Source organism: Microtus pennsylvanicus, chromosome X (genome assembly GCF_037038515.1).
Source record: "Microtus pennsylvanicus isolate mMicPen1 chromosome X, mMicPen1.hap1, whole genome shotgun sequence".
NCBI lineage: Eukaryota > Metazoa > Chordata > Mammalia > Rodentia > Cricetidae > Microtus > Microtus pennsylvanicus.
In genome coordinates this window covers 142,876,039-142,902,637 of record NC_134601.1, presented here as the reverse complement: position 1 = coordinate 142,902,637, position 26,599 = coordinate 142,876,039, and the positions used below count along the sequence as shown (strand labels likewise).

Below are 26,599 nucleotides of genomic sequence, written 5' to 3'. Positions count from 1 at the left end.
AGCACATGGTTCTGGAACATTACATATTAGGGAGTGGGGCCAGAGCTTCACTGAGGCTTCAAAAGTAATCTTGGAGCTTTCTTGTTTACATGACTTTGAAATCTTTTAGAACGTGCATTGTGATCTTTAAATGTACAAGTTAGAAAAGAAAAAAAAAGTGAGCTTGTCAGATCAACTGCCACCGCCAGTCTAATAAAACTGACTCATATCCAAATGGCTGTGCTTACACTACCCTCCCATTCTGGGGAAAATGTGGCCGGGGGAGGCAGAGTGAGTCATCACCTGGTTTGTTTGACATATGCTTCCTTCCATAAATTGGGAATGGCAAGCAGCACAGTGCTCTGGGCTTGCCTCGGAGAAAAGACTGTTGCAGCTTTGCTGGAGCAAAATGGGGTGTCTGGTTTGGACAGATGAAGCTAAGCCCATTTTTTGACTTTAAATGTCAGTGGAGGGGGAGAAGAAATGGACAGATCCGAACAAGGAACACTTGTAAGTATCATTTTCAGAGAATGGAGAAATGGAAGGGTGTTCGTGGTTGAATTTCTTCCCGAGGTGGTATTTACGAGAAATTGGAGGTATTAAGAATGAATTGGCAGCTACTTCACGAAGTGGGCTTGTTTATTTAATAAGAGTGTGCTTTGTATGGACAGAACAAAATGGACAGGGAAGGGGGATATGATTTGTAGCTAGCATAAGGATTTGTCCTGATGATGCTTAAACTTGCTTACGGTTTACAACTGTTTTAATAAAACATGTTTGCCTTAGGATCTTTTCTTGGGCCCTTTAAGGGAAGGAAAGAGAGGCTATGCCCTTTTCCCATTTCCCTACAGTGGTTCTCCGAGGCTCTGTAGAACTGTACAGAAGGAAGTTTGGAACGTAAACTTTTCAGCGCGTCTGGCAGAGGCAGGATGAACCGTACATTTGCAGCTGAAGTGCGTTTTTAAACTCAGCCTCTGCTTTGGGATTATTTTTTAATACATGCCAGACATTCTTCTGATTTCTAGCCTGCCTGGGTCTCGGCTTCTTCTCTGTCTGTGTGAGGCTAGGGTGTTACTTGTTTTAAAGCTTGAATTGTTGCAGCCAGGGCGTTTTCTGTTTCAGCTTGCCGCCCGCCCCCCCCGCCCCCCCCCCCCTTCCTGAATGAGTGTCCTTTGTATAACCCCAGTAATTCAGAAATCCTACAGTCATAGGGACTGCCCTGTCATGTGACTTAGGTACTAGGTGTTAGTTGTGATTGGCCAGCAGCTAATTGGTGGGTCCGTATAAGAAGTCCCGGGTCAGGCGATTTTGTCCACTGTCTACTCAGCCCTTGACTACTGCTCAAGATGGGTAGGGTGCAGGTGGGATCTGTCTACGGAGTCCTCCTGTGATAGATGATGAAGTAATTTCTGCCCCGGGGTCTGCACACCAGTGGAAGACACTCAGATTACTTGTGGCTGATTTGATCAAACTGGCTTCCTGAACTGGTAACTGTCACTTTAATGTAGCTTACTGATTAAACTGAGAAAAATGTAACTGAAAATGTGTGCCAAGAACTTGTGTGGACTTATTCCCTGTCTCCTCTTTCCCCTTTGTCTGATTCATTTTGTCACAGGATTGAAACGCAGATAAGTCGTTAGAAAACTTTTCGAGGCAAAGCGCCTCGTGTGATCAGAACAAAGCCGTTTTATAATCAGATTTACCAAGCTGAGAGCGAGTTTCGGGCAAACGGAAGCTGCAGTGTTCTGTCACCAGGAAACACTGCATTTTCCAGAATCGGTAAGTGAAAAGTGGCTTTGTCCCTAATAAATATCATATGGTGTCTGGGAGAATTGCAAAATTGTTCACAGACTCCTAACAATTGTGTAGAAGAGAAAATATAACATGAAAGGTAGGAATTTTAAAAGCAGGCGCCCTACAGTATAGCATAAAGGCTGAGAAGGAATCAGGTAATTAAAAAAATGAGCTGAGTGTTACAAGTACAGCCAAATACGTACTGTAACTAGGTCTTAATTTTTGAACCTGGGCTCCTTTTCAGTGGAGGAATGTATAAAATCAATGGGCTGTTGGCCTGAGTTGCTGCATGAACTTTCCATGGATAAAAATTTGCATTCATTCTGACTAGCAAGTTGAAATTTGAAGAGATACTTTCAGAATTAGTCTGCTCCTTTCCCTCTTCATTGTGTTGAGTGCTTTGTCTAGATCTTTACAAAATGAAAGTTGAAGCATCTGATTGTGAGTGGGAGATTCTGATGGTCGTGGATTTTGCTTTGCATTCATATACCAATTTTGAAATTCTTCTATTTGATTATATTAATAAAGCAAAAGGGTGCCTATTTCCATATGGTCCATAACATCTGAAGTTGGTAATGAGCAACTCTTAGCTGTGTAGTGCCTTTGTGTCTGGCTTCCTTTCTCTGAAACCTGAAATTTAGTTTTCAGATTTTGAGTCTGAGCTGTTCCTATGCTTAAGGTTTCCAGAAAAAGACAATAGCCTTTGAATACCTATATTCCTAAAAACAGTAAGATGGCACAGTTTTATATTAAATGTGAAAGTTTGATTGCTTGGCTCTGCTGAAGAAAAATTGTAGAGAAAGGTTAAGCACAACAAGCAAAGATTAGATAGTGGGTGGCTGCTCAAGTTTTGCCAGTTTCTTATTGGTCAGTTGAAGTAATCATGTGATATATACTTACATAGAATTAGAGAGAAAATATTTTAAGTGTCAGTAATTATATAGGTATTCTTGGCAATCTTCATTTATGATTGTAAACATGTAATTATGTCCTACGAACAGAATTGTGCTTTGAATTTTAAAGAGTGTAATATTGTTTATTTTGTGTTAAGTATCTCCAGCTAAATTAAAAGTCGGGCAAACATGTTTGACTTCTGGTTCTCATTCCGCTGCTTTTGAAATTATAAAATTTCCAACTTTAAAAAAGCAAGTTATAACAGGATAGCAAAACTACAGGCTCACTGTTAGTTGAGTGGGGTACGGATGGGGAGGAGGAAAATGAGTACAGTAGATTCTGTAACCCCCCCCACACACACTTTACATACTTTGAGGGTTTGAAGATCATTTTTCTTCAGCTTATAAGTAGCTCCCAAGACGTTCATTTAAATTGGAAGACAAGCATGACTGTGAGGTGCAGACCCAGCCACAAATCAGTACATTGGCATCACAAATTTGTGTGTCACAAGCCATTTGACTTAGTGTGCCCTCCTGACACACATGAATGTATAGGTTTGAGAGACAGACAAATGGTGACAAAGCATGACAATATTTTTAGATAATTTATATTCTACTGCTAGTGTGCATGCAGGGAGTAATACTTATTTTCATGTCTGGATTTCATGTAAATACTTGGATAAGACATGATGATTTAATATTAAGCTAAATACATGCTGGATAGGAAAAAGACTATAAAACCCTTAAATGTTCTTTAGGCATTCAGAAGCCATTGTCGTAAGTGATAAAAATGGGATATAATGTAAATTGGGATAGTAAATGTTACAAAGTATGTCCCAGAAGAATTACCAAAAGCTTCATTTTTAAATTTACTTTGTCATTCTTTGTTCTCAATGTATTATGTTTAAATATACATCTAAAAGCATTACTCTGAGTTCTTTCCTGGAGTTACAGAAAGTATTGGTATTTTGGTATATTTGGTAAGATATATTAATGACGTGTATCTGTGGGTTTGCAAAACAACAACGTGAAAAACATTTGAGAGACTTATGATTAAATTTTATTGAGGTAATCACTGTCTCTGTCTCTCTCTGTGTAAGCTTTATTTGAAGGGGGGCTTTAATCACTAATGAAATGAATGGCTGTTTATTAGAACTCAGATAAGCCTTGCAATGTTGTTCCTATGACAACTGAGTAGCTGGGTGTTGATCTTTAGCTTTAAGATCTCAGTTCATAAATGTCATTCAAACCTTCTGTTGCAGTCTCTTTGAGTAGGAGGAGAAGGGGAAAGCATGAAGTGTCATAAGTAGGAAACACTGTATTCCTTTCATGTCTCCTTGACTTGCCTTTGTGTATGGGATCACCATGGAATATAGGTCTTGAGGATAGCAATACTTAAATACAAAATCTTATGAGAAAAGTTGGGAGAGATAAGTACCAACATGGAGTACTAAGTCAGCGTACATGAAGTTGTGCGCATCTTTGTTGAGCGCTGAGCAGCAGTGAGAACATCTTGAACCAGTAATTGTAGGCTCTACAAGAGCTGCTAACATTCAAATGCAATGTGAAGAGGATTCTTTGGTAGGTGGCTTACCACTTTGGCATAGTATTCCTCTTCCCTAGGCTGACTACAGAAGATTCTGTGTTCTTGCAACATGCTTTTCAACCAACTGTGCATCTGCCATTTACTAGCTTATGTCTTTTTCCCATGAAATAGACAGGATTGCATTATTAGTCATAAACGCGAAGAAATTTCTTACATCAACAAATTACTTAACATACTTTAAAAAGAGTTTTTGAGACCTGTTTATGGAAGTGAATTGGCAGACTGAGAATCTAGGAAACACTGTATCAGCAAGAGACTGTTTAGACTAATAATGTCCCTAGATTGATTATTCACTTGTGCATATTCCTTGCCTGAAGGCATTTTCTGTTCCCATTTTCTATTTCTCAATGTTTTTGGCAATTTATTTTGCCAATAGTATCTTAAGAATTAGTGAGGGAAAGATTTCAGTAAGGTTTATCCCTTACTTAATAAATAATTCTACCATTTTTTTCTCAATCCAAATGGTTCTAACTAGTGAGGGAAAACGTTTTTGTCACAAACTGATAGCAAGTCCTGACCTGAGCTTCCAGGAGGCCACTTGTAGTCCTTATGTTTTAGCACAGAAATATTTGCATACTTGCTTTTAGAATAGAATGCCAGACCTCCCCTGTAGTTACATACATATGTGTATATATTAAGTAATCACCCTCTTTGTAAGATTTATAATAATCTGAGTGCCTCCTGCCAGAGAAGGGTTTCTGACTCTTGAATTAACATTTATTGGACTCATGCAATGTGTTAGGTACTTTTCTAAATATATCCCTGGCATCTAGTACAGTGCTTGCCAGTTCCTGATAGTTACCCAGGAGATATATTTTAGTATCAAATATTTTACATGTATCAACTGAAAAGCCAGTAGATTTTTACTCCATTTTATGCAGAGAAAACTGCATAGAGAGGTGAAGCAAATTGCCCGAAATGACATAGAAGAGAATAATAGAGCAAGGCTTTACAAACACGGCTGTGTCCGAGGGGTGTATCACCTGCTTTCTTCATTCTTGGTTATCCTATACCTAGTGTTATCAGAAGGTGATAATATCACCACTGTGGTTATTACTATGTTCCTGTGTGAAATGTTTTTTTTTTTTAAAAAACTGGTCTGTGGTGGGATTATGGGAGTTCAAGGGATCTAACCTCTATCAGTGCATCAACCTGACTTCTTTAGTTGGTAAAAACTAAGAGAAAAAAAATACATTTTTTTTTAATCCCAAGGGAATTTACTTATACAGTTAGAAACAAAATTCTTCCATAGCTATTTTCTGGGACTTTTTTTTTTTTTAACCCAGAAGGAGGTCTAGAATGTGAAGGGAGAAATGGTCACCTCAAGGAGTTATGCTGGGCACAGTAAGTGGCTCCAGGAAATTGAACTGCATTGCTGAATCCTGAAAAGGAGTGCTTCTTAAAAATATGTCTAAGGTAGTTCTCTTGTACCTATGTGTCTCTAGTGATTAAAAAATTTTTCTCAGCCCTCCCCTGTTTTACTTTCTTGTCCTTCCATCCCCACTTAGGTTTTCTTTATAGCTCTTACTTCCTTTTGGCATATTGTGCATTTTATGTCCTTGCTTGACATTTTAGCCAACCACTCCTGGTATTCTTTGCTTTGAAGAGACGTAAAGATTTTTAGATATGTATTTTGATCTCTGTTTTTAACTTCCCTTATGCTCATTTCAAACTACTGTAGATGGGGGGGGGATATTTTGCTGACTTTCTTCCTTCTTCCATCCCTATCTCCCTCCTTCGCTCCCTCCCTCTCTTCCTTTCTTCTTTGTCTTTTGATACATACAGGATTTCTCTGTGTATCTCTTGGCTGTCTGTCTTGGAACTTGCTCTGTAGACCAGGCTGGCCTTAAAGTTACAGAGATCTGCCTGTCTCTGCTTCCTGAGTGCCGTGTTTAGTCTGACACCAACTTTTTTTGGCTATTACTTACCATTTTATATTAATAGTTCTGAAAACTTATTTCTCCTAAACAAACCATGTAGATTTCATGGTCAAGGTTTGGAGAACAGATGTTTTTATTCAGAAGGGGAAACTGAACCAGTTTCAAATGGACTTACTAGGTTTATATTTTTTAAATTTAGAAATGAGATGATTGGCCATTTATTTTCTTGCTATCAAGAAGAGTAAATATTAAGGAGAACATGCAAAGTAAAATCATTTTATGAACTACTTTCAACTTATAAAGATGGGCAGCAAAATTAGAACATGTATTTTAGGTAAAATATCAACACTTACCTACTAAACTGCCCTTGTTTCTTTGGAAAATAGTCAATATAAAACAACTGCTATGATACTATATATTAAAAATGGAAGTGATTTAATATTAGCATCTTCTAGTTCAAATCCTTAGGATTCCATGCTATAACTTAATCTCTCACTACTCCATTTATTCTAATTTATACGTTCTAAAGTGTGTAGACTAATGTAAGATGTAAGGCATACTATATATGCTATTAGCTGTAAATTATGTTGTTATGTAAATACATCATTATAGCTCCTTTCCTTTAATTTTTCTAAAGGAACAGATTTGATGCATATAGAAGTTGAATTTGATGCTTTTGTAAGTCAGTATAGCAACCGAAACATTTGCTTTTCTTAGCTATAGTAAATAACATCTATATTGTTTGAAATCACTTTAAAACTATTAATCTCAAATCAAAATAAGAAAAAAGTAACTACAAAGAAAAATATATATATTGAACCTTTCAGAGACTGGATGGTGGTACATGCCTCTAATCCCAGCACAAGTCTCTGAGTTTGATACTGGCCTGGTCTACAGAGTGAGTTCCTGAGCTTTTACAGAGGAACCTTGTCTTGAACCCCCCCCCAAAAAAAAAAGAAAAGAAATGTAAATTTTCTAAGCTACAGGGTGCCCAGACTAAGATTTCATTTTAAAGCACGGCTCTGTCTCCTTCTTGCCATGAAAAAGAATTCTTTCCTGAAGCACCTGGCTATTCTGCTTGGGGACCTTATTATTGGTGTTATTGTAGCTTTTCTGCCTTTGTTCTTTTTAATGGATAACATATTGTTTAAAAGAAACTTTTGATATCCTCCTCCCATACACATATAAAGACCTTAGCTTAGTTTTTAACAAAGAAAACTTGATTGAATTTATGTAGGCAAAGCAATACTTTGCTGAGAGCTTTCACAGTTCTGGTTACCTGCGTGCAAAAATTATCTCCAAATCTGAACTGTTTATTCTGTAAGAGGCCCAAGCTTGGGGATCAAATGTGCTTGTGCTTTAAGTGTACTTTGCCCCTCCGTACCTAAGTGACGCCATTGGTTTCTGTAAACCACAGAGCCTGAGGAGAGTTCTGGTGTTTCCATCTGGTCGTACATGGCAGTGTACATGTTAGGGAACCTGGAGTAATGGTGCCCCACGCACTTGTCTTTCCCAAATCCTTTCGGGTTAAGCCAAGGCCTATGGGTTTATGCTAACATATTTGACTTTGGGTACAGCAGATTAACTAAAATAGCAACAAGTTTCTGATTGCCATTTGTTGTGCACTTAGTTTGTTTTGAGTAGTTGCTCCTGTGGGTACTCCAGTGGCAGTACCCCATTTGATGCTCATAGCTAGCTGTTGGTGCCACGTCTCCTCTACTTTATGAGTGACGAGTTTAAAGCACAGAGAAACAAAGGAACTTACTCTGGGCCACTTTGTCTGTTGTAGAAACAGAATCTGAATCCAAATAGACTGCTGATAGCTTAGATGGGAAGTCCTTTGGGTTCAAAGGCAGAGTTAAAGTTGACTGAAGCTGAAAGCAGCGATCTTCTCAATTCTGTCTAAAAAGCATCACATCTTTCCGGCCTGGGTCTCTCAATATTGAAATACACAGTTGACTTTTGCTACTTCTTATATCACAAATCAGTAGGAACGGTCTTAGTCATGGGTGTTTTATGAGTTTTAATTAGGCCACTGAAATCCAGGAGGGGAATTCCTTGTTTTCAGTTGATCTAAATCACTAATACGTTTACTCATCTAACTTCCCCTGTTTTTCCCTCTCAAGTTCTCTTTTGAAGGTGGGGGTGGAGGGGAGAATTATGTGAGTACTGTTATCCTAGGATGGACTTTTGGTAGGAAGGTAAAGTGAATGAGAATCTGTATTCATGAATGTCTTTTAATTTTATCTCCACTTAGTTCTGAAGACTTTCTCTATAGAACAGAACTTGGAAGCAGCCACTGATGCCCATTAAAAGAAAAACTTCATGTTCGCACCAGGAGTTAACTTTCAGATTGAAAATTAATAGTTTCTTCTTACTGCACTTGCTGAAATTTGATTTAGAAGGTGTGTGAGGGCAACCCAACCAAGTCCATGAGTACTTGGAATTATCTAAAACTTTTCATTGGTCTTGAACTGGGCCTAACCCCGGGAGGCTATGAATTGGTGCTTGCCTTCATTCCATCATTTTTGTGCTCATTCATTTATCTTTATTTTTCCTCTTTCATCCTCTTCCTGAAGACAAAAGGAAAGAAAGGACAGAATAAGAGTCCTTGGAATGGGGTTAGAGAGAGAAGTAGAAACTGGAAACATCCTTTGTCCTTTTTCCCCCAGTAAAGGTCTTTTGCTTGATACTTGCCATTGGGGGCAGTATACCTCTCCCAGACTGACACCAAGTCTTTAAGCTTCTTCTGTCAACTAGTTTCCTTGCTTAAATGGAAGAAAAAGCTTGGGAGCTGCGTGGGTTGATTGACTTCTTTTCTTTTTGGCCAAATGTGATTTCAGAACACCTAAACTTTCAAACCATTTCTATAAAGGTTAGTAAATCTTAACAAGAGCCCTCCCCCAAAGATATCTTAGAAAGTAGTTTAAAATAGACTTGAACTCTGATTCTGACCTCAATTAAATTCAAGGTTTTTTGGTTGTTTTGTTGTGGTGGTGGTTATTTGTTTTTTAATATCTAGTAAAGTTGTGACAAGTAAGGAAGGAGTGATATTTTTTTCTTTGTGGAGAGAGGAAGATATAAGACTGCTAACACTCCAGAGAAAGTCTTACTTGTCGCCACTCTGCCATTGGGAATACTTCTCTTGAAGACAATTTACTTTTCCTTGTAATTAAGTAGTAAATTTAACATGAATTTCCCTACCCACAGATCTTTTAAAAATAGCTATTCAAATTAGTCTCAAGGAAAGAGAATGACCTGTGTTTTTTTAGCCACAAAGACATTGACGAGAATATGTAGTTCGGTGTGACTTTTGAAGTCCGCATTCCTAGTAAGCACATGGTCCAATGGGATAAAATGGTAATGTAGATCAAAGTTAAGCAAACAAATTGGTCAACACAGTGTTTCTTACTTTCCCACATTCTGTTTGGCATCCATACCCTAATACTCCCTCTTATGTTTCTACCCCTGAGTGGTGGGGAGGTTATAGAGCAGCTATTCTATTTTCTATGCACAATTTCTCTAAATGGATCATTCCTTTGACCCTGTACTCCTGACCCTTAAAGTTTGGATTTTTTGGTAAGGTGTTAATAAAAGTTGTTTCAGGTGCCAACTGGACTTGGTAAGTATGGAGGAGAATTAATAGGTAGAGATACCACAAAGAAAAAGGTTCATTTTAGTGTTCACAGTCTAAGAGCGCAGCAGTGAATGAAGTCCTTGCTTACATGGTAGGTAGGAAGAAATAAATATGTGGCAGGTGTTAGTTAGTATATGTTATGTCAGAAAACACAACCAACTCCGACAGATAGGGAGTGCTGCGGGGTTAGAGCTGATTGAAAAGCCTCTGATGTAGTGACATTTGTGCAGAGAAACCCATAGAAAGATCTGACACAGCCACAGTGGTAGCTGGAGGAAGAGAAGTTTAGGAATCAAAAAAGGAGAACAGCAATGGACACATCAAGATGAACCATTTGGGAATCTGTTCTCCATAGTAAGATAGCGCTGAAAGGTATGAGGTAGAAACTTAACTAGAGGAGGGGTAGGTAGTATTGGCAATAGGGAACTTGGAGAGCCAAACGTCTTTGCACCTTATAAAATCAAAGTGGGTGCAAATTGTACAGGACTTTCTTTTGATAAAAATGCTTCTTTTGTGATTTTAATTGTGATGTGTCTTATAAAGCTAGTAAAGAAAAATGAAAGAGCTCAATGTGGGTATCCCATGTATTCAGAGAGATGTGAGGGGCCTGACTATTGAATGGTGGTGTGTTTTGAGTCACTTATGTTTCCTGTAACTCTCTTCCCATAGGGCATGGCTTTTTACATTTTGTTTGCAACTTAGGCTTTTTTACTAGTTCTATTTTATATTCAGTCAATTAGTAAAGTCCCTCTAATTTATTAGAAAATTTTGTTTAACCCAGGTTAGAAAATTATACAATCCTACTGATTTTACAACTGGAGACAAAAAGGGAACCTAGGAAAATGAAAGCAGTTGGTCAGTTGGGAAGGGTAAGAATTTGGAACCCTGACTGCTCTTTGGACTGGAGAGGGAGGGGGAAAGGAGTGGGGGGAGGGGGAGAGGGGTGGGAGGAGGGTGGGGGAAATGGGAGGCTGGGAGGAGGTGGAAACTTGTTTTTTCTTTCTCATTTTCTCAATAAAAAAAAGATTTAAAAAAAAAGTATTTATAACTTTTCTTACAGTTATATTGAAAACATATACTTGCAATTTATTAAAGGTAGAGTAGTAACTGCCATAAATACTCCCTATTGTCTATTTTATAATCTAATACCAAAAGTCTTGATTGTGCATTAAAGATTGGCAGTTAGTGACACTTGCGAGTTTGCATGGCAAGCGTGAGACCAGACATAAAGCATATAAATACCATTGTGTGGACACCAGACTTAGAATAAATGGGGCTTGATAGCCACTCATAGATCTTACTTAAGGGGATCTTATTTCCTGATACCTGATCCCTTATCAAAACTTCTTATCATCTGGCCGGACTAGCTAGTGATGTATTCCTGTTAACCCTTATATTCTTTTTTAGCAAGGTGCTCACCTGCATAAAAGAATTGCTGGTTTTGTTGTTTAAAATTTGGTTCAATTGGGCCATATATCATCATTGCTTCTTGCTGAAAGTGACTGATCTGTTTCACTTGAGCGGAAGGAGAAATGAGTACTTTGGGAAGAGTGTGGTGTCCAGGAGAAGGGCTCCATTTGCTGCCTTTCTTCCTTCCCTGAGCTGACTCAGGAACTCAGTGTGAATACAAAGAGGCTTGGAGCTTTATGCGCACACCCATCTTCTTGATTGTGTTGCATACAGAGCCAAGAAGATGGAGAAATGGACAGGGGAGGAGGTAGGGGAGTCCCAGGGGCTTAGTGTCAGCCCTTCATTCTTCCTGGTGTCCTGGGCATGCTATGCTGTCCATTACTGCTTATAGCCTATAAAGCAAGCGAGTACTCATGACCGAGCATCACTTTGCTTGAGGAAATGAAAAGAGTGAGGAATTCAAGAGTGGCTTTAAAGGCACCACTTTGCATGAAATCGCCCTGTGTACATCTTCCACTGAATCTACTTTCTAGAACTAGATTACTTCTTGCACATTTTGTCTATGAGGATTTTGTTGCTCAGACTTTCCTCCAAAACCTAATCTTAATCTCCTGGACTCAATCCTTGTTCTCTTTGCCCTGGGGTTTCCCCTTCCTCCCATGAAAATCCAGACAGATTTCTGCCTATGTTCTGAAACTTTGGTGTTTCTGCCTTCGACTTGAGCCTCTTTGAAACGATTGTGTGGTGGCTGGGCACTGCAAAAATGAGTCAGTTCCTGCAGTTTGGTTACAAGTTCTCAAAAAGTATTTCAGAATGTGGATGTGGTCAGCAGAGTCATTTTCCAGGCATCTAAAAGGAAACCCACATCAACTGTAACAATTGAGCGACAACCTGGTGGTGCCACACAACAGAACCAGGACTTTTTTCTCTCAGCAATGCCTAGAACTGCCCTCCCATTTAGCTGTTGTTAACAAATCTCCATTGGGAATTCATGTTCTTGTTTGCATGCCACATGCTCATTTGCCACCATTTGCACAAACAGTGTAACTTGGTTTTAACCTTATTTGCTTTTGAATATGGGCCTGGGTTTGAATAGAAGAAATTATTATTTTGTAAAATAGAATCATTAGGATTCGTGCATATAGTTCAAAGATTTGAATGAAATGTGACTTATGGATGAAAACTGGTAATTTTCTAAGGAGTAACAAAGAGGTTTTGGGGGCTACCATGTAGTATATAGGGTTACTTCATTCACTAATTAAGTTCTGATCATTGTAGCAGTAGTCATGTAAATAGTTAAGTCATATAAATAGTTAGGTCATGTAAATAGTTAAGTTCTTTTCAAGCTGTGAAAGAGTTTCAGGTTTATCATAAATAGAACATGGGCTTTAGAAAATATCGTGGGAATTTTTATTTACTTGTGGACTATAAGTTCTGTAAAATATGAGTTTGCTTCAACCACTTGTGAAACCTGATATTCTTTTCAATAATAAGAAGCCAACAAAATTAAAACATGGACAAAGGATCTCAACAGACATTTCTCTAAAGAAGATACCCATATTGCATAGATAAGTGCACGAGGGTGTTTAACATCATTAGTAATTAGGAAAATGTAAATGAAAACTACATACTATTTGAACAGCTGGAATGTAAAAGGCTGACTATCAAGTGGAAGTTGAGAATGCAGGGATTTGGTTCTCAGACATTTATGAAGGAATGTGAAGTGGTAAATATGTCTTAGAAGACAATTTGGGAATTTCTTAGAATGTCAAAATACACTTACCATGTGATCTGTCCTGTTTAGAGGGATAAGAAAGCCATGTATACCTGAATGTTCATATCAGTTTTATTAGTTATGATCAAGAAGAGGAAAATCCCAAATGTCCAACTGCAACTTAATGGACAAATACATCACTGTATTTCAATGGCCACTGCTTAGTAATAGAAAAAAATTACTACCTTAAATAAAATGAGAATATACTAAATATAATGCTGCTTACATAAATTTCTGGAAAATGCAAAGAAATTGTTAATAACAGAAAGAAAAGTTATTGTATCAAGCAGAGAACAGAAGCGTAGATATAGCAAGAGGCGAGGGTTGCAAAGGGGCACAAGGAAACTAGATCTAGTGGGTAATTTCACTTTCTTATTTATGTTGCTATTTCATGGGTGATTCTATTTTCTAGACTTCCTGATCATCTAATTTAATTATGTGTGGTTTATTGCGTGTTGGTTATTCCTTGATTTTTTTTTTTGAAGAACCCGAAGAAAACAAGATCATCATTATAGTAAAATGGAAGGTAAAATCAAGATTACGCTCTCTTAGGGAGGGAAAACCTGATAGAGTTTCAATGGTTTTGGTATAGAAATAATAGAACTTTTGTGGTGAGCATCCAAAGTAGAACAGTGAATGTAGCCTGTAACCACCCCCATCTTTCACCACTCCCTTCTCATTTAAATGAATGTATTTTTTAACAAAATGTTCTCTCCGTTCCCAAATTGGTAGAGCAGCTGCCTGCTTGCCTTATGAACCTGAACTTATACACCATTGTTGTTGGGCTCCTACGCAGCAAGGCTGCTGCTTTGGAAGCTGGCCTCAGGTTGTAAGGTACCTACTTCATTGTGTGCAAGCCTTTCTGTGGTCATGTAGATCAGTATTATTTTCCTTTGATTGAAGAATAAACAGGCTCAGGAAATGCCAAGCTGTTTCCTGGATCATGGAACCCTTGTGTCACTTTCTTTGGTGAGAAAGCTCACCATTCTCTCCTGCTACTTGCTATATACACCTTGTTATTTTCCCAAACTTGTATCATTGACTATTTCGTCAAGACTCTCAGCTCATTTCCAATTCTTCCTACAAGGACACTAAATAATAAATAATTGGTTTCAAGTGATCCACAAAACCATAAATAAAGGCAGATGCTGTTGAAGTTTGTTTCCCTGGAAGATTGGACCATGCCTGGTATCTTTTTGCATCTGGGTTATGTTGATAGCATATTTATTTTCCAGGTACCTGTCACTTTAAATGCCCTTCATTGTCTCATACATTTTCCCACTTGTGGTTTTGAGGAAATTGCCTCCAGAGTACTCCTTACATAATTTGCCATCCAAACTTGTCATCACCATATGTGATAAACTCTAAGGAATAAGCTTTCTGGGAGATGGTACTTAAGCAAACATGTTTTGAGGAGACATGAGGAGAGTTCTGTGGGCAAGTAAGTTTAAGAAACTGAGAGAAACAGCATCAAGTAGGGTGCTTGCCTTCTAGGTTTCTCAGAGCCTTTATATTGTAGAAAAATGGTGTGCAATTCTTATTTGTAATAGAGTCAAAGAACTGTGGGGTTGTTTTTTCTTTGGTTGTTTGTTGTTGTTGTTGTTTATGTGGCTTGTATCCTGGTTGAGGGCTCTAGTAGACACATTGTTTTGTAACTTGTTTGACATATTGATAAAATGACAGTTTTCCTAAGGGCTTTCTGATGATTTCCCATTCACCTGTTGGAAACAAAACACAACTTGCTTTCTTACTGCATCTTGAGACTTCTTGTTTCTGGAGTGTTGTGTTCATGGTTGGAGAACTCATTTAGCTGAATTTTGGCTTTAAATGCATGAAGAAAGTTTGGAATATATACACATTAGAGTACTACGCTGCGGTAAAAAAACAATGACTTCTCGAATTTTGCATGCAAATGGATGGAAATAGAAAATACTATCCTGAGTGAGGTAACCCAGACCCAAAAAGATGAACATGGGATGTACTCACTCATAATTAGTTTCTAGCCATAAATAAAGGTCACGGAGTGTACAATTGGTGAACCTAAAGAAGCTAAATAAGAAGGTGAACCCAAGGAAAAACATATCATTATCCTCTTGGCTATGGGAAGTAGACAAAATTGCCGGGGAGAAAATTGGGATCTTGGGGGTGGCGTGGGATAGGGGTAAGGGGAGATGGGGAGAGAAAAAGTGAGAAGGGGAGGATGGGGGGAACTTAGGGAAACAGGATGATTGGGATAAAGGAAGGTTGGATAGGCGAGCAAGGAAGCACAATTCTTAGTTAAGGGAGCCACCTTAGGGTTGGCAAGAGACTTGAACCTAGAGTGGCTTCCAGGAGCCCAAGGTGATGTCCCCAGTTAGTTCCTTGGGCAGCTGAGGATAGGGAATCTGAAATGACCCTATCCTATAGCAATACTGACGATTATCTTGCATATCACCATAGAACCTTCATCTGGTGATGGATGGAGATAGAGACAGAGGCCCACACTGGAGCACTGGACTGAACTCCCAAGGTCCCAATGAGGAGCAGAAGGAGGGAGAAGAAGAGCAAGGAAGTCAGGACCACGAGGGGTGCACCCACCCACTGAGACAGTAGGGCTGATCTATTGGGAAATCACCAAGGCCAGCTGGACTATGACTGAAAAAGCATGGGATAAAACCGGACTCTCTGAACATGGCGAGCAATGAGGGCTGATGAGAAGCCAAGGACAATGGCATAGGGTTTTGATCCTACTTCATGTTCTGGCTTTGTGGGAGCCTAGTCAGTTTGGATGTTCACCTTCCTAGACATGGACGGAGGGGGGAGGACCTTGGACTTTCCACAGGGCAGGGAACCCTGACTGCTCTTTGGACTGGAGGGGGAGGGGGAGAAGGGTGGGAGGAGGGGGAGGGAAATGGGAGGCTGGGAGGAGGCTGAAACTTATTTTTCCTTTTCTCAATTAAAAAAATGCATTAGGGGCTATAGTAATAAAGGTGAACAAAGAATGTTAGGTTCTGTCTAGGTATGAAACTCAGTCAAGGAGAAGTCTATTGCTTTGTTTCATTTTGGTCAAGTCTGCTACAGCTCTTTTATCACTAATGATTCTGGTTCCTGCCAGTTTCTTAGGGACAGCTCTAGAAGAAATGTGGTGACGGGCATGACAGGTCTCTCCAGTTTATCTGGGATTTCCCTGTATGCACTACCACTGTTAGGATGGGAAAGTAAAAGAATGAGCATGTTTGGAATTTTTCCTCCTATTTCGTTCCCCAAATTACAGCATTTTATCATCAGATTAAGGCTTACAAAAGAGACCATGTCAGAAAGCAAATTGTAATTTTCCATGAGAATCTGAAACAGTCTTGATAGGATATGAGGTTATAGGCTTGGAGCCAGAGGCTCAGGAGAATGCAGAGCCTTTTCAGGAAGAGGGAGCACTTGGGCCTAGAAGTCAGGGCCTCATACATGATAGGTGGACACTGCTGCTGAGTTACATCCCAGCCCTCTTACCCTTCTTTTTTTACCTGATAGTTGTATTCCTAGGGCACTTTAACAGTCGCATCCAGCTTTACTTTTAGCTAATCCTTTCAAGGCATACCTCCCCTGACCTCTTTTTCCGCTCATAGAAAGAGGAACCAGATTTCCCCTGTGTTACTTACCATCAATATAAACAGCAATTTTATTCGTGTTATTTCCCCTTTCCTCCTAGTAATGAAGTTGGCTACCGTTCCTCTGCACAGAAAGAAAGACTTCCTTCCTTTATCTCTTGTCTTCCCCCAGGTTTAGAAATAATCTTCCTTTTTTTTTGTGGTCTCCAGACTCTAAACTTTTTCATTAAACTGATCAAAGTCCTCTTTCAGCCTTTCAGGTTTTCTCATCGTCTATATAGGTAAGAGCAGCCACACAGGAAGCTGGTGACCCCACTGAGGAGTGTCAGGAGACCTGGCTTCCCTTGTCCGTGTTTCTGGTTTTACTGCACCGTCATCCCTTCTCCTTGTGCTTTGTCACTAGTAGTGATCCTTTTTAGTATCTGCCTTCCTTGTTATCTTGCATATTATGCAACATAAAAATAGGTGATTTTCAATTGAAAACAGATTTCTCTCTTCCTCCCTCCCTTCATTCTTGCCTCCTTCTCTAACGTTTCATCTCATATGGTGCACAGGCCAAAGGTCAGCCACCAGTGTTGTCCTTGAGTGCTATCCGTCTTGTTTTGTTTGACCTCATCAAGTAGAGGAGGCTGGCTAGTCAGCAAGCCCAAGGAGTCCACCTGTCTTTGTCTCTCTCCATTGCTACGATTACAGCTGAACCCCAGCATATGCTTTTTCCTTGCTGCTGTTTGCTTGTTTTTCAAACTTTGGTGCTATGAACGAAATCCAAGTCCTCATTCTTTTATGGTAAGGTACTTTCCAGACTTAACTATCTTACCAGCCCTACTTTTCTTAGTCTTAATTTGGACTTTTTTGCTTTTTTTAATCTTAATTTTGACTTTTGAGTTTTAACTGGCTTAGTGGTTTTCTCTAAGTGCTTGTTTGTGTTCTATAGAACTGGCCATATGCTATGAAAACCCTTCCCCTGTCAGCAGGGACACAATCCCGCTTCTACAACTAAATTGAGGGCAGAAGAAGAATGCTGTTGCAAGATGTGGCAAAGTCCTTGGTTTGTACTGAGCTGCTTCCAACAAAATACTTGCTCTTCTGACCAGTTGAAGAAATGGATTCATTTTCACTGTGTGACAACCAGCCTCAACCAGTTTGGCAGCAAATACTTGATCGTAAGTTCGGACTGTGTACTCCTGTCTTTCTCACATTCCCTACAGTTTATAAACGAAGTCTCACTTACCTTTTCCATTTTCTCCTTGTTACACTAGAATTCACATTTTCTTCCCTTTGCCTCTTCGCTGAGCATTGCATGTTGTGGCTGACAGCTTATCAAATAGGGTCTGCGTGTATGGTGATGCAAATTTAGCCTTTTACCCTTTTCAGATTATCTGACTTGGTGCTTCCAAATCTTCACATTCCATCAGGTAGTTCATTTTTCCTTCTTTTCCTTTATGGTAGGAGCCATTTGTATAGACTTTGATTTTAATAAACCACAGAACCCTAGCTGTTGGTGCATATAGTGTGGCTTGACTTGGTAGGCTTCCATGGTTGTGCTAAGGGCTTTAGTGAAGGTTAAGAGGCTTTCTAATAGCTCTCCCTGCCTGACCCTAGGACCCTTCAGTGCTCTTAAGTGTACAAAGACATACTTAGGTGCTATCCCGAATGGAGATGTTCATCCATGGGGTTTCAGGGTTTTCTGTGTGTGGTTTCTTTGAAGTGTGTTATTATTATAGACATTTTATAGTTGACTGGCCTGATTGACTTTGGTGAAAAATGTTTACAAAATGCTTCTGGCATCTAGGGACTTGGAAAAGAGTACGACTTGATTACTACCTAAAAGCACCTGTGTTCTCACAGGGAGCCACATTTCTAAACAACTAGCATGACTTTGTTTCTGAGCAGCACAGACCTATCAGTGAGCAAGCCCTAAAGAAGCATCCTTCTTCCCATCTGTGAGGAGGCCTAGTGCTGGGCAGGCAGAGCTGGACAACCAGCACACAGAGGGCCTACCACTTGCTTCTCTTTTAGCTTGTTTGAGCTGAGTAGAACTTGTTACAGAAGCACTAAAAATTCAGCACCATGGGAAATACTGGATGATGTAAAAGTTGAACAATGGCAAAAACAGGCTTGGTGGTTAATATTATAAATGAGGCCTACAGCCTATGATGTTAGATATTTTCAGAAATTAAACAAAATACAAGGTATTTACTTTTTGAGGAACTGACTGGTTTGTTTCCTTGTTTATTCGTTCTATTTAAAGGTTCAGAAAGCGGTTATTTCATGTCTTTATTTTCTTATCATTAATGGGATGCAAATAATTTTATTTCCCCTTTTAAGGACACTGCCTTACACATTGCTAACATTGTTTCTAGAAAATGCCATAAATGTTTTCTCCAGATTGGAGAGAGTGAAGAAAATAGATTTAAGACAATTAATTTCTGGAATTTATCCACACACAAAAAACTGTGTCACTGAAGTAACAGCTATCATTTTTCTCTCAGTGTATTTTGTGAGCAAAACCCACCTATGTTTTCATCCTGTAATTGTTTAAAAAATTGATTTTTTTCTACTCATAAGGATTAAAGGCATGTATCTAATTGCTAAGTATTATTTTTAAGAACTAGTCTGAGTCTGTCTTTATTAGCTGGAAGAGGTTTCACCCTTAGAATCGTGTTTCGGATCTTGTGCCAACCCAGCCCTTCCCAGGCCTGTTCAGGCTGGAATTATTTGGCAGAGATTGTCTTTTTTAAAGTGTCTTGAGCAGGAATGTCCCAGAAAATGTTTACCTCAAACTTGTAGAACAGTTTACTAAATAGAGAGATGTGAGGATCAAGTGACCATCAGCTGGTATAAATGTTTTTGGTCAATGTAGTCACAGGACCTCAGGTATGCCGTAGTGAGACAGGCTGCCACCACGTGCCTGCTTATGGTGATAGCCTCAGTCAAGTGCTCTATCGTAATGCAGAAAGAATCTAAGTTCACAGGAATGTACTTTAATTAGACACCTGTATTTAAAAGGTTGATTTCTCCTCCAGAATAATTTAGCCCTGTGGCACACTGTGTGTATGTGAATGCATTGCTATCCTGGTCTATACTCAGGGTTAAATAGACTTTTTGTTCTTTACCATTGGAGAGGCACATGGGTTTTCTTAAACAGCTTTATTAAAGTATGACAAAGAGTAGCACATTTCATGTGGGCAGTTGATGAGTGTGAATATATGTAAACATATGGAATGTCATAACTCCAATCACCCATAATCAAGTGTGTTTCTCTCCCTCTCTGTCCCTTTGTCTGTCCCCCTTCACCTTGTATATGTCTATTTTTTAAAGAACATTTAATATAAAGCCCATCTAGTGAGAGACATTTTTATTCACTTTTAAATTAACAACTGGACTGACTTGTGCTCTTCCAGTGCCATCAATGTGTTCGGGACAGAAATTGACTGCATTCTTTAGTTAATGGAAGGCTGGAAGCACATATGCTACATGTGACACGCCACTAGGGTGGCTCCTGGAGACAGATATGTGGGACAAACCTACTAGGATTAGAAAAATCACAGAACTAACAAGTGTTTAGAAGCTCTTTTTTAACTTTTACAAAGTCCTTTGAACACTTTCAAAGTCTCATTCTGCTAGTGCTGTGCTAGTAGCTGGTCCTTCTGCATTTATTTCCCATATAGTCTTCAGGATCAAAATTTCTTTCCAGAGCTGTCATTTCTAAAGTTGGAGACACTTTTTGAAGGCAAAATAGAATTGCCTGAGGAAAGAAACTTTCAAAAGAGGTTGAGTGATTCTATTCTCGTTTTAGCTGAATGACCCTCCAAGCAGTATTTGTTTCATTTCTAGGGAAACTTTGGAAGTGTAGTGTTCTATCTGGCAACTTCGCCTTTAGTTCAGCCTGTAGGTTGCTCCTGTTTAATTGTGGAGTGTAGGCTTTTCAAATGCTAGGGTAACTGCAAGTAATAGGGTTTCAAACAGGCTCTCTGTGAGTCTTTGTCTCCATTTAATTTTTCTTTTCCCACCACAAACTAATGGTCTTCAGCCAGAATGGAGACTTTTGTGTGTTAATTGTTTGTGTTTTGTCTCTTTGTGGTGTGAGTTGGATTCAGGCAGCGGATCCCTTGATTACAGTTTTTTCTCATACGGGGTTTAATTATTAGGTAATAATGTTATGTAACTTGACTTTGTAGTTTAATAATGTTTCTTCTCTTTGAATTTTATGAACTTTTAAAATGTACTGTTACATAAAATTCTATATCACTCTCTTCACTTTTGCATTTGTTACTGGTTAGTTACTCATGAAATAAACTTGAGTAACGTTTTATTTATAGTTTATCATGCATTGCCTGTATGAATTTAAAGGAAAAAATTTTATCATCCTTTGTTTGAAATTTTAAGCACAATAGGACTAATTACATTTTGAATAATTTTATTGTTAGATAGTAATAAATACACCTCCATGCTCTCCCCTCCAATTTTTTCCTTTAATTGAAAACAGATTCTTTTTTCATACAATATATTCTAATTAGTTACCTATCCATCTGTCTCCCAGTTCCTCCCCACATCCCCTTTCATTCAGACTCACTCTTTCTGTCTCTCATTAGAAAAGAACAGGCTTCTAAAAGATAACGACCAAGCTTGACAAAATAAATAAAACAAAAACCATCACATCAAAGTTGGGCAAGGCAAACCAACAGAAGAAAAAGAGCCCCAAAGGAAAGCAAATGAATCAGAGACCCACTCATTCACACATTCAAGAGTCCCTTAAAAATACTAAACTGAAAGATATAATATATATGCAGAGGACCTACCTAGTACTGAGCTCTGTGCTTACTGTAAGCTTTGCTGAATTGATTTAAAGGGCCTTGTTTTCCTGGTGTCCTCCATCCTCTCTGGCCCTTACACTCTTCCTGCCTCCTCTTCCATGAGGTTCCCTGAGCTCTGAGGGGAGGGAGGAATTTGTTGAAGACAACCCAGTAGAGCTGTATGTTCTGAGGCTCTCCCTGTCTGGCTGTTGGTCTCTGTATTAGTTTCTGTCTGCTGCAGGAGAAAACTTCTGTCATGGCTGAATAATACCTGAATATAGCAGATTATCACTATGAGTCATTTTATCAGTACTTTAAAACAGACTAGTAATATTTTGTTTTACCCTAGGTCTGGCTTATCTAGTCTCTGGTTCTCGATCACTCAAGCAGTATTAGGCACAGGTTCCATCTCCTAGAATGGATCTTAAGTCAATTCAGGCATTGATGTTCATTTCCACAAGCTTTGTAGCAGCATTGCCCTAGCATGTATTTTACACACAGGACAGATTGTAGATCAAAGGTTTTGTGGCTGCGTTAGTGTTTGGATTTCTCTTTTGCTAGCCTGCAGAATATCTTTCTGTGTCATAGACACCAGAGTATTGGAGTTGTATGTAGGCAACAGCTCGATCCTCTCCATCTTCAATGAGTGTTGTGTTCAGCAATGGACCTTTCTATCTGTTTGTGGCGAACAACCTATATTCTTTGCAACGGGTTGGATTTTTTGAAGTTTTCCATGGGACCCCTTTGGCCAACACCTCAATTGAATGTAACCCAGTTCCAGTAGTGGAAACTTCATTTGGTGCTATAGCCAGTTGGGACTTTTTTCCCCATTATTCATTAGAAACTTTCCACTGCACTAGGTTTACCTGATCATCCCATTGCACCCATAAAATCTATTGTTTCCCCCTCCCAGGGAGATCCATATAACTCCCTCCCCATTTCGCCCCATCCCGTCCTTTCCTCCTTATCTAACCTCTCTGGGTCTATAGATTGTAGCTAAGATGGACTAAGATGTGTAAATAAACATCTGTTTAACCTTGGCATTGGAACTAATCAAACTAAGCTCTGGAAGCTTTTTCTATAAAAGGTGATTTAGGAACGCTTGTAGATTGTTATGAGATGTGTGTTTGTGTCTCTATAAATGCTTTATATTATAGTAAGGGTAAGAGCCTGCCAAAAACTGAACACATGCTCATTTTCCCCCTCATCTCATTATGCATGCTCCTTTGTAGACTACAAGAGTATTAAAATACAACTAATAGATAAAGTTAGTTTATAATTATTAAAAGGGGAAAAAGCAATCAAACAAAAGCCTACTTCCCTTGTCAATCCTAGCTGTCCTCCCAAAAAGAGCCAAGTACACTGTGGGTTCCAGAAAGCTGCTTGTGTTTCCTTACTGTTAACAGTATTGTAGTAAGCCACTGTCCTTGGTTGTCCATGTATTTGATTATCATTTTATAGTCCAGCTGTATGTCCATTAAACTTGTATTATTTGAAAAGTAAGCCTTTGAGAGCTTTCTTCCTGATGAGAACCCTCCTAAATCTTTCTAAATAAATGCTGCAGATTATTAAAATAAAAAAAGAGGCAGGACTCTAAGGTGCATTTGCTTATATTTACATTTGATAATGACCTTAAATGTAGAAAACAGTGATTGCCTGTGATGATCAAAAGCAGAGATAGAGTGCCTTACTTGAAATCTTTGGATCGTTTCCTGCCCTGATGCCCGGCTAGCTCAGTCGGTAGTGCATGAGACTCTTAATCCCAGGGTCGTGGGTTCGAGCCCCACGTTGGGCGCCATTTGTAGTAAATAGGGGCGGCGGGGCTGCGTCCCCAACACCCCAGCTGCCTGCTCGGCTAGCTTTTGCCCCGAAATAACAACACACAAACTGTATTCATTTAAACACTGCTTGGCCCTTTAACTTTAGCCCTTACTGGCTAATTCTGATATGCCGATCAACCCATCTCTAATAATCTGTGAGCACAGGTCTTACTGGGAAGATTCTAGGTCGGAGCTTCATCGCGTGTGTCTGCCCGGGAGCGGGGCATGGCGTCTCTCTGAGGCGTCTGCTCCCGAGAGGAGAGCTGTGGAGTCTGACCTCACTTCCTCTTCCTCCCGGCATTCTGTTCTGTTTACTCCACCTACCTATGTCCTAACCAATAAAATGGGCCAAGGCAGTTCCTTTATTAGCCAATGACCTTCCTCCATCACCACTGATTTCAACTATGTATTATTCTATGAACTAGCTGCATTTGTGCTGGATTCTTTTCTTGTTTTTCTCTACCCTTATTGTCATCTTTAATTCTCAGTTCTAAGAGTCAGGGATCTTTTTTCAATATTGTATCCTCGGGTCCTGGACTGAAATACAGAAAAGGGTCCTAACAAGTATTTTTAGAAAGATAAATGAATGGCTGGATCAATAAGAAACTAGCTAGTAATTTAGACCTGTATTCTCTTGTAGGGGAACAGGTTGGAAATGACAAACAGATGAGGTGCTACTTTGAATATTGTTGCAACGGTTACATTTTAATAATTTTATATTTTAGACATTTAGTAAGTGAATCTAGAGGTAGTTAAGAGCTACATATTTTTACAACCCAAGAAAAATATTCAGCTGAAAACTCTTGGTATTGATTTATTAATTTCTGTAATTAACATCTTTTCTTCCACAGATTTTCTTCTAAGAAGGCCACAAACTGTCCAGCTCTCAGAAGGATTAGGGTGCCCTCTGTGACTCAGTAACCAGTGTAGATCCTGTCTTTAGTAATCAGCAGCTACATCTGGCTACTGGGTCTCTGGTGGCATCATCTAGCATCAGTTATGATACCCAGAACAAGGTTAATGAAATGATAGCTTTATCTGGAACAACACAGTTTTCAGAGTCGAATCTTCCGTCATTCATTGTATTTCAAGAGTTTTATGACTGGTGAGGCCTCTGTGTGTTTTCCTCCTTATCCTCCATGAAGATACACTTTTCTATTCAACTATCTGTGTATCATATACCTAATATTATATCCTTCTAACTCCCTGCCTGTACTTCCATATATCTCTTGACCTTTAAAGGGCATTTTAAAGATTACATAATGAATGACAGCCAATAGCATTATTCGAAGAAATTTCACCTACAAGTAAATCACAGTAAATTTTACTTCTGTTTTATTTTATTTGTGGTAAATAAGACAGATATCAATGTTAACTTCTTGGTTAAAACAGTCATTTACATTGAAATAATCTGAATGATTTGCAGGTTGAACATCCAGGTCTGGGGCATGAACCTGGCATACAATGTAGATTTCTGTGTTTATAAGGGAACAGCTACATTGTCTGCTGGGTTTCAGGCTACCTGGAAGCGATTCTCCATTGACCACTTTATCAACATTTTATCTCTAATATTTTTCAGTCACTTTTCTAGGAGCCATAAATGAGTGTGTGACTTATCTCATTGAAAAGAATAGACGAAAGGACCTCATGAAGCTGATCACCTTAGCAATTAATGGTTTCATTGTGATTTCATCCAAAATAGTCTCATCAACCTTGTCAGCTGAAGAGATCAAAGATAAGATATGATGTCACCCTTCCTCTTCTTGCCTCAACTTTTAAAGACTGACTGTGTTATCATAAATGTTTTCTATTTGTTATTGCTGACAGAGAGTAAAACACCTTAGCACACTGTTCCCCTACCTCACCATTTCTCCTCACTTTGGTTTCTTTTCTATCTACACAGGAGCCTGGTTTACTTCTGTTCTTCCTACATCATTGCCCCAAAACTTTTATGAAGGACTGTCCAGTCTCAATAGAATTTGATCATTTTATGTGTTTCAACATCTCACTCCATCATTAGTTCCCTGAAAGCTCGCCCTAGAATTTACTGGACTGTCCACTATTGCCGATCATCCCTTCTGAAAGCAGAAGAGCAACTGTGTGTTGGAATGAGAAGGAGCTTAGTTGAGGAGCTCAAGCATGACTTTCCGTGGTGAGAGGAAGAAGAGAATGGAACTTGCTTCGAAGAAAAACAAGTTTAATAATATGGGTTATTTGCCTACTCTTTTGGTAAATAAATTTACACTTATGAATATTTTTAGAAAGTAGAAATTGAAGCTAAAATTCTCACTAGAGGAATAGTTTTAAAGGGGTATTAATTGTTATATAAACTGGAGATTTTTAGTAAGAAATCTTGTATTTTACATTAATATGCTTAAAAATGGAAAAGGAGTAAAAGTGATTTAAAGATAAATGTCTATGTAATTAACTAATTGCCAATGATGATAATATAATGTATTTTTGTCATCTTGTGCTGAATTCAATAAAAATGAAGCTAATGACTTAGAATTTATAAAAGATTGTGTTGTCTGTTCTTTGGGAGGTTATATTTCCTACATCCCAGTTCATTTCCATCCCCTATTGTGTTCCCAAGCCACTGGTCTTCTAAATGGGGGGGGGGGGGCTTCATTCAGGTATTTGACAACATTTTAAGTGTGATAAATGGCTTCTACAGCATGAATTTATTTAATTAAAATCATAATTATAAAACTATTTTGATAGTGTTCAAAAGGAGAGTGTTTTGAAATTCTGTGAAGTTGTTTGCCTATCCCTAAACAAAGTGTTGCCTGCGGAGACAGATGTGAAGAGTTTCATACCCTAGGTTTCATTTCCTTCTCCCAAGTGACAGAGCAATTCTGAATGGATGCTCTAAGTATGGCCAAATATGGTGATATAACAGGAAATACATATTCAGACATATGTACAGTGTCTGAAGCCCTTGTATTCTACTGAATAATAGGGATGCTAGGAGCATCTTTTATTGTAGTTGGTCTATCCTCACACAAGACTATCCAAGGTCACTAGAGTCTAGAGCACTGAGTCAGTCTATTATATGCTAATTGATAAGTGGTGGTGGAGTGGGGTGCCCTGGTTGGCTTAGAAAGTGGCTAGATGCCAAATCATCATGATATAGTGGGTTGGAGCTTCATGACCCCTGTTCTTCTGACTGAATAAGTGACGCTTTTTTTCTATATTTGTAGTATTAGATGTGGATCCTAACCGTGCCTCCAAAGTACATTGAGCCATTACTACAATCTCCTCCCAGCCCAGTTATCACTTTCTTAGTCCATTCATGTGGCTATAACAAAACACCTAAGACTTGACAATTTATTTTTTAACAACTCCAGGGAATAAGTCCAAGACATCAACATTTGTTGTCTGATAGCCACCTTCTTGGTGTTTATTCATGTGGTAAAAATACAAAAGAGA

The 26,599-nt window shown here is 38.9% G+C and overlaps 1 long non-coding RNA gene across 2 annotated transcripts; it reads left to right on the top strand.

Moving 5' to 3' along the window:
* The first annotated feature begins 329 nt into the window (after positions 1-329).
* Positions 330-25,687, top strand: LOC142841203 (uncharacterized). Of its 2 annotated transcripts, none has more exons than XR_012909029.1 (3): positions 330-489; positions 1,595-1,758; positions 25,074-25,687. It is a non-coding gene; the product is annotated as an uncharacterized LOC142841203 (long non-coding RNA). The 2 variants fall into 2 exon arrangements; XR_012909030.1 differs by lacking the exon at positions 330-489 and adding an exon at positions 1,287-1,466.
* The last annotated feature ends 912 nt before the right edge of the window (positions 25,688-26,599 follow it).